The following is a 10,476-nucleotide window of genomic DNA, read 5'->3' on the forward strand; positions in this document are numbered from 1 at the left end:
GAGGTTCCCAACTTACAAGGGTAGGAACATTAGACTGGCACCAGAGACCTAGCAGGCCAGAAAGGGCTGGCATGATGTATTCAGGGTACTAAATGAGAAAAACATGCAGCCAAGAATGCTTTATCCAGCAAGGCTGTCATTTAGAACAGAAGGAGAGATAAAGAGCTTCCAGGACAGACGGAAACTGAGCCAAGCCAGCTTTGCAGGAACTATTAAGAGGAAATCCTGTAAAAGAAGAGAGAGCCAAAGAGTAACATAAGCCAGAAAGAAACAGACACAATCTACAGAAACAGGGACTTTACAGGTAATAAAATGGCACTAAATTCATGTATTTCAGTAGTCACTCTGAATGTAAATGGGCTAAATGCTACAATCAAAAGACATAGGGTATCAGATTGTATAAAAAAGTAAGACCTATCTATATGCTGTATGCAAGAAACTCATTTTAGACCTACAGACACTTCCAGGCGGAAAGTAAGGGGGTTGAGAACCATTAATCACGCTAATGGACATTAAAAGAAAGCTGAGGTAGCAATCCTCATATCAGACAAATTAGAATTTAAACCAAAGGCTACAGTAGGAGATGAAGAGGGACACCATATCATACTTAAAGGGTCTAGCCAACAAGAAGATCTAACAGTCATAAGTATTTATGCTCTAAACTTGGGAGCAGCCAATTATATCAACCAATTAATAACCAAATTAAGGAAACACATTGAAAATAATACGATAATAGTAGGACACTTCAAAACCCCACTCACGGCAATGGACAGATCATCTAAGCAGAAGATCAATTAGGAAACAAGGGCTTAGAAGGACATACTGGACTAGATGAGCTTCACAGATATGTACAGAGCATTACATCCTAAACAACAGAATACACATTCCTAAGTGCACACGGAATAGATCACATGCTGGGTCACAAATCAGGTCTCAGCTGATATCAAAAGATTAGGATTATTCTCTGCATATTTTCAGACCACAGTGCTTTGAAACTTGAACTCAATCACAAGAGGAAATTTGGAAAGAATTAAAACACATGGAGGTCCTACTAAAGAATGAATTGGTCAACCAGGAAATTTAAGAAGTCTTTAAAAAAATAGAGGGGAAACTACAGAAAATGAAAACATAACTGTTCAAAAGCTTTGGGATGCAGCAAAGGCAGCCCTAAGATGGAAGTATATTTCAATACAAGCCTCTCTCAAAAAATTAGAAAAATCTCAAATACACAAGCTAACCTTATACCTAAAGGAACTGGAGATAGAACAGCAAATAAAGCCTAACCAAGAAGGAGAAGAGAAATAATAAAGATTAGAGCAGAACTCAATGAAATGGAAACTAGAACAGTAGAATAGATCAATGACACTAGAAGCTGGCTCTTTGAAAGAATTAATAAGATGGGTAAACCCCTAGCCAGAGTTATTAAAAAGAAAAGAGGAAGGACCCAAATTAACAAAAGTATGAATGAAAGAGGGATCCCTGGGTGGCGCAGCGGTTTGGCGCCTGCCTTTGGCCCAGGGCGCGATCCTGGAGACCCAGGATCGAATCCCACGTCGGGCTCCCGGTGCATGGAGCCTGCTTCTCCCTCTGCCTGTGTCTCTGCCTCTCTCTCTCTCTTTCTCTCTCTGTGACTATCATAAATAAATAAAAAATTTTTAAAAAGTATGAATGAAAGAAGAGAGATCACAACTAACACCAAGGAAATTAAATTTTGAGAACATATTATGAGCAACTATATGCCAACAAATTAGGCAATGTGGAAGAAATAGATCCAATCCTCGAAATTTACAAACTACCAAAACTGAAACAAGAAGAAAGAGGAAACCTGAACAGACCCAAAACCAGCAAGGAAATTGAAGCAGTCATCAAAAACCTCCAGAAAAACAGGAGTCCAGGGCCAGATGGCTTCCCAGGGGAATAGTCATTCTTCTGAATGTTTCAAAACATAGAAATGAAAGGAAAACTTCCAAATCCATTCTATGAGGCCAGCATTACCTTGATCCCAAAAGCAGATGAAGATCTCATCAAAAAGAATTACAGATCAATATCCCTGATGAACATGGATGCCAAAATTCTCACCAAGATACCAGGCAATAGGATCCAACAGTACATTAAAAGGATTATTTTTTAAAAAAAGGATTATTCACTACAACCAAGTGGGATTTATTCCTGGGCTGCAAGGAATAAACATTCCTGAATTCAACATTCACAAATCAATCAGCGTGATACATCACATTAATAAAAGCTAAGAATCATATGACCCTCTCATTTGATGCATTTGACAAAATACAACATCCTTTCTTGATTAAAATTCTCCACAGCATAGGGATAGAGAGAACATAACTTAATATCATAAAAGTCATCTACGAAAAGCCCATAATGAATATCATTCTCAGTGGGGGAAAAACTGAGAGATGTTCCCCTGAGGTCAGGAACATGACAGGGATGCCCACTCTTACCGCTGTTGTTCAACATAGTACTAGAGGTCCTAGGCTCAGACAACAAAAGAAATAAAAGCATTCTAATTGGCAAAGAAGAAGACTCTCACTCTTTGCAGAAAACATGATACTTTATGTGGAGAACTCAAAAGACTCCGCCCCAAAACTGCTGGAACTCAGACAGCAATTCAGCAACAAAATTAATGCACAGAGGGATGTCTGGGTGGCTCAGCGGTTGAGCGTCTGCCTTTCGCTCAGGGCCTGATCCTGGAGTCCTGGGATCGAGTCCCGCATCGGGCTTCTTGCATGGAGCCTGCTTCTTCTCCCTCTGCCTGTGTCTCTGCCTCTGTCTGTGTGTCTCTCATAAATAAATAAAGTCTTTAAAAAATGCACAGAAATCAGTTGCATTTCTTTTTTTCTTTTTTTAAGATTTTATTTATTTATTCATGAGAGACACAGAGAGCGAGAAAGGCAGAGACACAGGCAGAGGGAGAAGCAGGCTCCATGCAGGGAGCCCGACATGGGACTCAATCCCGGGTCTCCAGGATCATGCCCTGGGCCTAAGGCGGTGCTAAACCACTGAGCCACCCAGGCTGCCCATCAATTGCATTTCTATACACTAACAATGAGACTGAAGAAAGAGAAATTAAGGAATTGATTCCATTTACAATTGCATCAAAAACTATAAGATACCTAGGACTACACCGAACTAAAGTAGTAGAGGATCTATATTCTAATAACTATAGAACAGTTATGAAAGAAATTGAGGAAGGCACAAAGAAATGGAAAACCATTCCATGCTCATGCATTAGAAGAATAATTATTGGGATGCCTGGGTGGCTCACTGGTTGAGCGTCTGCCTTTGGCTGGGGGCATGATCCCCAGATCCTGGATCGAGTCCCACATCAGGCTCCTTGCATGGAGCCTGCTTCTCCCTCTGCCTGTGTGTCTGCCTCTCTTTTTCTCTGTTTGGCTCATGAATGAATAAATAAAATCTTAAAAAACAAAAAAAGAAAGAAAGAAAGAAAGAAAGAAAGAGAGAAAAGAAAACCAAAGCTGGTGGCATCACAAAGCCAAACTTCAAGCTCTATTACAAAACTATAATCATCAAGACAGTATGGTACTGGCACAAATAAAGGCTCATAGATCAATGGAACAGAATAGAGATCCCAGAAATGGACCCTCAACTCTATAGTCAACTAATCTTTGGCAAAACACAAATGAATATCCATGGAAAAAGGACAGTTTCTTCAATAAATAGTGTTAGGAAAATTATACAGCTATCTGTAGAAAAATGAAAGTGGACCATTTGCTTGCACCATTCACAATACACTTAAAATCGATGAAAGATCTAAGTATGAGAAAGGAATCCATCAAAATCCTAGATGAGAACATAGGCAGCAACCTCTTAGACCTCAGCGGCAGGAACTTCTTGATAGACACGTCTCCAAAGGCAATGGAAACAAAAGCATAAATGAACTACTGGGACTTCATCAAGATAAAAAGCTTCTGCACACCAAAGGAAAGAGTGAACCAAACTAAAAGACAACCTACAGAATGAGAGATGTTTGAAAATGACACATCAGATAAAGGACTAGTGTCCAAGATCTATAAAGAACTTAGCAAATCCAAAACCCAAAAAACAATCCAGTCAAGAAATGGGCAGAAGATGTGAACAGACATTTCTCCAAAGAAGACCTACACGTGGCCAACAAGCACATGAGAAAATGCTCCGCATCACTTGCCATCAGGAAACACAAATCAAAACCACAGTGAGATCCCACCTCACACCAGTGAGAAGGGTGATAATTAACAAGACAGGAAACAACAAATGTTGGAGAGGATGTGGAGAAAAGGGACCCTTCGTACACTGTTTCTGGGAATGCAGGCTGGTATAGCCACTTTGGAAAATGGTATGCAGTTTCCTCAAGAAGTCAAAAATAGAGCTACCCTACAACCCAGGAATTGCACTACCAGGTATTTACCTCAAAGATACAAAAATAGTGATCCAAAAGGGCACCTGCACCCCAATGTTCATAGCAGCAATGTCTACAGTAGCCAAACTGTGAAAAGAGCTGAGATGTTCATCAACAGATGAACAAAGAAGATATATATATATATTAATGATTAGAAAGGATAATTACCACTTACATCGATGTGGATGGAACTGGAGGGCTTTATGCTGAATGAAATAAGCCAATTGGAGAAAGACACTTACCATATGATTTCAATCATATGTGGAATATAAGAAACAGCACAGAGGATCCTATAGTAAGGGAGGAAAAACTAAATGGGAAGTCATCAGAAAGGGAGAAAAACCATGAGAGATTCTTAACTATAGGAAACAAAATGAGAGGTGCTGGAGGGGAGGTAGGTGGGAGATGGGGTACCTGGGTGATGAGCATTAAGGGGCATGTGATGTGATGAGAACCGGGTGTTATATGCAACTGATGAATTATTGGACACTACATCAGAAACTTGAGTATGTACTATAGGTTGGCTAATTGAATTTAAATTAAAAAAAAGACAAAATTCTACTTTATTTGAATGTTTTCCATTTAATACATGCTCAATATAATTATTAATATTAAAAAATTAATATTTCTGTCTTTTTCTTTGTGATGTTTATGTCTAGATTTGAGAGGTTCCTTTTTTAAGTAATGCTTACTCTCAATTTAATGTGATCTTTATATTAATGTCATTCTCTGAGAATAAAACAAATATACTGATATTCATATATGTATGTATTCAGTATTTTATTTAATATGATATTCAAATTCATATTTTTGGAAAGATAATTTTTTGACAAGGAATTTTTTTGGGAGTATACTTTACAACTAGTCTTCCTCAAAAAATTTTTCCTAGGCTCTTAGTATGCAGGCAAGTTGTCTTCACATTTTATGTTGCTTTCAAAATTTCTAAAACATACATTCAGAGATATTTAATTTCCTTCTGATCAAATGTCCAACAAAGAAAACCCCCAGAAGACATCACATACCACAAAGCCTAAATTGTATAAAAGTAAACTCCCTGGCTCTTGGGCCACCACTGGAAGAATCACATTCTTAATAGTATTTATAAAATACAAAAAAAAAAAAAGGTTTTGAGCATTTATTTGACTGCCAAACAATTGTAAATAGGACTATTACTGCCTAAGGCTCAGTAACCTCACAGTGATTCTCAAGATGCCAAGGAATCTTACACAGTATTAGATTTCATTGAATCGAGATGTTCATTTAAATTAAAATTACATGTAAAACATAGTATAAAAGTACTTTTCACATTGTTTTCTGAAATTCTATCCCTGTTGCTGCAAATGGGGTATCACTTACAAAACAATCTTACAGCGTTCTTTTTGTTTTTCTATTATAAAATACCAAATATTTTTGTAATCAATATTTTGTAAGCAGAAACAAGAACTCTTACAATAACATTATATTGTTGATAATGTTGGTAGCCTCCTGTCTCAGAAGAAAAGCTCAAGTCAATCGTCCCATCGTCATCTGGCCCTCTTTTGCAACTTCTGTCAGCTCATCTCCTATTTCTTCCCTTACTCCGTCCAACACCATTATCTGTGCCCCAGCCACGCTGGTGTCCTTATTATACCTTGACATATTAGCGTACTAATGTGGGCCTTTATCCATGCTGTTCCCTCTACCTCGAGTATTCTTTCCCACTCAATCATGCCTGCAAATCTTCATTCAAAAGTCACAATTTCAGTAAAGTCTTCCTGGGCCTTTCATTTCAGCTAACTCGTCCCTAAAATTTCATATCCCTTTCTTACTTTATTTTTATTCTTAGAACTTATCACTATTTAGCACACTACATATTTTAATTGCTTACCTGGATTTGGTACCCCAGTAGAATGTGAGCTCTATGAGAATAGTGATTTTTGCTGGATTTTTTTCTCCTATTGTATCTATAGGCCCTTTCAATGCAGACTGACACATAGAAGATCCCTAATTAAATGAAGGAATGAACTACTATTCACCTTTTATTTAGAATGAAATATATGAAATATAATTAGCTAAAAAATAATAAAATCAAGCGGAGAATTTTAAGATGGTGGCTATCATATATATTCTTACTATATGTCAAGAGTTAAGTGATAGAGAATGTATGTTTTATATTTGTATCAGTTAGGGCCCAATCAGGAGACAGAAACTATAAAGAAATTTCAATGAGATACCTGTAATATAAAAAATTATTAACTACTACAGGGGACTGCAGCAACAGGGATTGGGTAGTGGAAAGTAAATATACAAGAAGATAGAAGCAGATGAATGGAGCTACCACAATCCCTATGGCTGACACAGAGAACCTGAGGAAGAGTCGCCCCCCCCTCCCCACCCCAGATAACCAGACCTTGCTGGAGAGAATGACTCCAATGGTCCCTGACTGTAAAATAAGTCACTCTGGTACAGAGCTGGTGGAACTTTCTAGAAAGCATCCTGCCCAGGAAGCCTGTTCATAAAGATGTGTCTCAAGGAAGACCTCCCACTGTAAAATCATCTGAGGTGGTTGCCAGGAAAAGCTGGTGCTGACTTAGTGGCACTGTAGAAACCGGATGCTAAAAAAGCCTTGCACAATGCAGGAACTTGCTGAATAAGCTCACTGCAACCAGACGGAAGCTCCTTCCTCTCCTATCTTCAGTGCCCTCTACTGACACAGCTTAACAATCTGCAACTCTGCATAAGGGATACATTTTATTTTATTTTTATTTTTATTTTTTTAATAATAAATTTATTTTTTAAATTTATTTTTTATTGGTGTTCAATTTGCCAACATACAGAATAACACCCAGTGCTCATCCCAAGTGCCCCCCTCAGTGCCTGTCACCCATTCACCCCCACCCCCTGCCCTCCTCCCCTTCCACCACCCCTAGTTCGTTTCCCAGAGTTAGGAGTCTTCATGTTCTGTCTCCCTTTCTGATATTTCCTACCCATTTCTTCTCCCTTCCCTTCTATTCCCTTTCACTATTATTTATATTCCCCAAATGAATGAGAACATGTAATGTTTGTCCTTCTCCTACTGACTTACTTCACTCAGCATAATACCCTCCAGTTCCATCCATGTTGAAGCAAATGGTGGGTATTTGTCATTTCTAATGACTGAGTAATATTCCATTGTACACATAGACCACAGCTTCTTTATCCATTCATCTTTCGATGGACACCGAGGCTCCTTCCACAGTTTGGCTATTGTGGACGTTGCTGCTAGAAACATCGGGGCAATTTACACGTTTAATGCAATCCTTATCAAAATACCATGGACTTTCTTCAGAGAGTTAGAACAAATTATTTTAAGATTTGTGTGGAATCAGAAAAGACCCCGAATAGCCAGGGGAATTTTAAAAAAGAAAACCATAGCTGGGGGCATCACAATGCCAGATTTCAGGTTGTACTACAAAGCTGTGGTCATCAAGACAGTGTGGTACTGGCACAAAAACAGACACATAGATCAATGGAACAGAATAGAGAACCCAGGAGTGGACCCTGAACTTTATGGTCAACTAATATTCGATAAAGGAGGAAAGACTATCCACTGGAAGAAAGACAGTCTCTTCAATAAATGGTGCTGGGAAAATTGGACATCCACATGCAGAAGAATGAAACTAGACCACTCTCTTACACCAGACACAAAGAGAAACTCAAAATGGATGAAAGATCTAAATGTGAGACAAGATTCCATCAAAATCCTAGAGAAGAACACAGGCAACACCCTTTTTGAACTCGGCCACAGTAACTTCTTGCAAGATACATCCACGAAGGCAAAAGAAACAAAAGCAAAAATGAACTATTGGGACTTCATCAAGATAAGAAGCTTTTGCACAGCAAAGGATACAGTCAACAAAACTAAAAGACAACCTGCAGAATGGGAGAAGATATTTGCAAAAGACGTATCAGATAAAGGGCTAGTTTCCAAGATCTATAAGGGATACATTTTAAAGGGCTCATCTCAATTTTCAGACACAATAAAGGCAGCATTTGGAGCTGAGAAGCAATAAACTGAACACTGGCACATTTTCTATCTTCAAGTGTTACCATGAAGACTTCCTAGGAAGATGGCAGAGTAGAGGACCCTAAGTTCACCTCATTCCTTTGATAGAACTAGATAACACATCAGTGTAAATAACCCAGGAAATAGCCCAAAGACTAGTAGAATACACTCTCCACATCTAAATGTAGAGAAGCCACATCAAAAAAGGTGGCAAGGGGAGAGATTGGAGGGTGGGAGCTACATGAATCTGTAGGACTGTCTGTGCAAGAAAGGGAGCCATGGGCACAGAGAGGGAGGGAAACAGACTCTTAACACCAGGAAGCCCACATGGGGAACATGAATCTCCATAGCATTTGGATTTGAAAGTCAGAAGGGCTGAATTTCAGCCCTGCAATCAGCAGGGCTTAAAACCTGGAACTTGGAAAATCACTGGGGTCATGGGAGAGCCAGGAGGGAGAGAGGAAGCTGAGTCCTTGCCCTTAAGGAGAGAACACAATGAAGAGCCTGCAGAGGGATAGCAGAGAAGTAGCACTTTGAAAACCTTTAGGGTTATGTAGGAAGGAGATGTATTTTCTAATCTCAGAACCTGTGCTGGATGGGAAGGGATTATTGGGAGACTTCTCTAGAGATAAAAGAGCTGGGATTTACCTCCCTTGTCTCCTTCATTCCCCCATAAACACATGGGCACCTGCAGGAACTATCCTGGCACCAACACTCCTACCTAACTTGCTAACAGTAAGCCCCACTCTCCATGTTCTCCTATGGTGGTAACACTGCACACCCCATGCTCATGTTCACCTGCAGTTCAGTGCTACCACATCTCTGGAAAATGCCTTGTGTGACTCAAATTAAGCCCAAGACAGCCCCAGACTAACCCACTAATACAGGGACCAAACTCTGCCCACAACAGGGAAAGAGAGACACTGCAGATGACTAGACCCAATTACATTAGCAGGGCCCACACAATACACATAGGAGACACCCCTGGAGCCTTCAGGGAAGAGGGGACACTGCATTGCAGGGCACCATAGGACTTCTTCATAGGTCCAGTATTTTCAAGAGCAGAAGTTGTAGCTGACTTTCCTAACACAAAGAAACAGACATAGAAAGTTAGACAAAATGAGGTGACAGAAGAATATGTCTTAAATGAAAGAACAGAAAAACCACAGCAAGAGAGGTAAATGACATAGAGATAAATAATATGCCTGATAGAAAATTTAAAGTAATGGTCATAAAGATACTCGCTGGACTTGAGAAAAGACTGGAGGATCACAGTGAGACCCTGAACAAATAGATAGAAAACATAAACCAATCAGAGATGAAGAATTCAATAAGTGAAATAAAAAATATACTAGAGTGAATAAATAATAGATTAGATGAAGCAGAGAAACAGATCAGTTTTACTCTGGAGGACAGAGTAACAGAAAGCACTCAAGCTGAAAAGAAGAGAAAACCAATAAAAATAAATGAAAATAGACTAAGGAAACTCAGTGACCATCAAGCATAATAACATTCACATTATAGGGATCCCATTAGGGGAAAAGAGAGAAGAGGGTACAGAAAATGTATTTGAAGAATTAATAGCTGAAAACTTCCCAAATTTGGGGGGGTGGGAGGAATGAAGTCCAGATACAGAAGGCATAAAGATCCCCCAACAAAATCCACCTAAGGAGGTCCACAACAAGACACACAGTAGTAATTAAAATGGCAAAAAGTCGGAATAGAGGATATTAACAGCAGCAAAAGAAAACAGTTACATAGGAGAGAAAGTGCATAAGGCTACCAACTGATTTTTCAGCAGAAAATTTGCAGGCCAGAAGTGAGTGGCAGTACACATTCCAAGTTCTGGAAGAAAAACATCTGCAGCCAAGAATACTCTATCCAGCAAGGCTACCATTCAGGACAGAAGGAGAGATAAAGAATTCCCCAGATAAATAAAAGTTAAAGGAATTCATCACCAATAAACCAGTCCTACAAGAAATGTTAATGGGGACTCTCAGTGCAAAGGAAAGACCAAAAGTAGGAGTGAGAAAAGTGG

This window comes from Canis aureus, chromosome 20 (genome assembly GCF_053574225.1).
Source record: "Canis aureus isolate CA01 chromosome 20, VMU_Caureus_v.1.0, whole genome shotgun sequence".
Classification (NCBI taxonomy): domain Eukaryota; kingdom Metazoa; phylum Chordata; class Mammalia; order Carnivora; family Canidae; genus Canis; species Canis aureus.